Below are 2337 nucleotides of genomic sequence, written 5' to 3'. Positions count from 1 at the left end.
TCTGCCTTCTTTTTCTATTCATTCTTTTCTATTCCCATCACTCGTCCTTGTTTCAATCTTTAACACTATAGTAGGCTATATTCTATTCAAATGTTTGTTATTTATGTCAGCGATAATCTCATAATCGATTTTTATTTACCTAATACTATCATTAAATTATTAGCTAGTTATAGTAGAGTAGGCCTAGTGCTATTGCATAATAGTTTCGCCTGTTGAGTGGTGGAAGAAGTAGATCCTTTAATTAAGTAAAAGTACTAATTCCACATTGTAAAAATACTCGGTTGTAAGTAAAAGTCCTGCACTGAAAATGTTACAAGTAAAAGTATCATCAGGAAAATGTAGCCTACTTAAAGTATTAAGTATTTCCTCTGTACTTGTAGGCGTATATATTGTTGGGTAGTTTAATTTATAATAAAACATTGTAATTTATAAACTACATGTGTTTTGTGTGAAAAAAATCTTAATGTGTAAAGTAACTAGTAACTAAAGCTGTCAGATAATGTAGTGGAGTAAAAATTACAATATTTCTCTCTGAGATGTAACTTAGCGGAGTAGAAGTAGAAAGTGCCATTAAAAGAAAAGACTCAAGTAAAGTACAAGTACCTCAAATTTGTACTTAAGTACAGTACTTGAGTAAATGTACTTAGTTACATTCCACCACTGAGTAAGTATTCTACTTAAGGCACTTGGAAAGAAAACCCCACTTAACTGCAATACCAATAAATGGATGTAGTTTGTTTTTTTTAAATCCATCTATACAAAAAAGTTAGTTCCTATTACATATTTCTGTTTACACAACCTTAATCAGAATATGTTCTATTTTCTAATCAAAGCCATTTAGAAGAAACCTAAAGGCTGAAGACTTTTCTTTTTGATGCTGCCTTCTTTTAAGTGATTGTTAATTTCTTACACTGAACTGTAACCTTTAATCTTGTATTTCCTATCTGTCCTTTTCTATTTTAGCTGTTTTTATATTTTAATTGTTTTGAACTGCTATTTGATGTTTTATGTAAATCCCTTTAAATTGCCTTGTTACTGAAATGTGCTATACAAATAAAGCTGCCTTGCTTAAATGGGTCCTAGTTGTTCTCCGCTGTTCTTGTTTTTCACCCTTTTATGCAAATAAACTGTGTACCAAACTGTTCCAACATGGTTTATTCTGTGTTATAATTCTTTGTATCTTTACTTGCATGTGAAATTACAGAAATGAAAAATTGCACCACTAAAGTGTGTTTTTGACAGAGGCAGGTGCTGCAATATTACCTGATCTTGTGGCCCTGTTTCAGGGCCATGTCAATAGGGGCCCAACAGCAAATTTGCACCATGCAACCCCCTTAATCCAGCAATGTCAGTGTGTTTTGCGGAGATTTCCTTCCACACTGTTTGCACAGACATAAATGCAAAAACGTGTTACATTGAGGCAACATTTTGGCTTATATTATTGTTATAAACAAAGTTGAAGAACAAAAAACATCTCCTCTACTCCAATGGCTTTTTGGCTGATAGGTTGGTATACTGTAAACAGTCAGAAAAAGAGGTGAGTATACCCTATATACCCTCCACTACACCACTGGTTCTAACCTTTAAAACAAAGACTTGCTGTCTTAGAGAGACATAGAAACAAACTGTGCAGGCACACATACTACAGTCAACTTCTCACTCACTCATTCACTGCAATAAGAGAAACATCAGACAGTCACATCACACCTATGGTATGTGTAATTATCACTATGTGGTTTTAGGCAGCATGGCATGCAGTGGCACTGCAGCTGTCGAGGGGGGAAAGTGAGTGTCTAACACTTGGTCCAAACTATCTCAACAGCTACTGTCCAGATTTCCTTGGAATTTAGTATCAATATTCATGGTCCCCAGGGGATTAATCTCATACCTTTTTGTTAACCTCCTGGCATTTCATTTTAGCACCGCCATCATGCTGACATTTCCACTTATTCAAAAAATAAATGAGGGATTGCAATGAAATTTACTGAATACATGTTCACACACCTCTTGTATTTATTCTGTGTTTCCCTTGTCTGTTGTCAGGTCATTATTTCTGTTGTGGATTGTGTTCTGTTTTGGAGCGTTGGTGTGTGAGTCTACCTGTTTTGTCTCAGTGTTCCTGTTTCCTGTGACTCCTGTTTTTGACTGCTACCACGTTTTTGGATTTCCTTGCCTGCTGTCTTGAGGACTCCTTGGTTGTATATCTTTGGTTTGATATTAAGTCCTCAAGCTTACTGCTGTTGCCTGCTGTCTCTGCATTTGGGTCCTACATTCTCTGAAGCCGTGACAATGAGAGGCTCAACTTGGTCTAAGACTAGCCAGTGTTCTGTTTAATAT

Source organism: Sander lucioperca, chromosome 14, assembly GCF_008315115.2.
Source record: "Sander lucioperca isolate FBNREF2018 chromosome 14, SLUC_FBN_1.2, whole genome shotgun sequence".
Classification (NCBI taxonomy): Eukaryota; Metazoa; Chordata; class Actinopteri; order Perciformes; family Percidae; genus Sander; species Sander lucioperca.
This window is presented reverse-complemented; position numbering follows the sequence as displayed.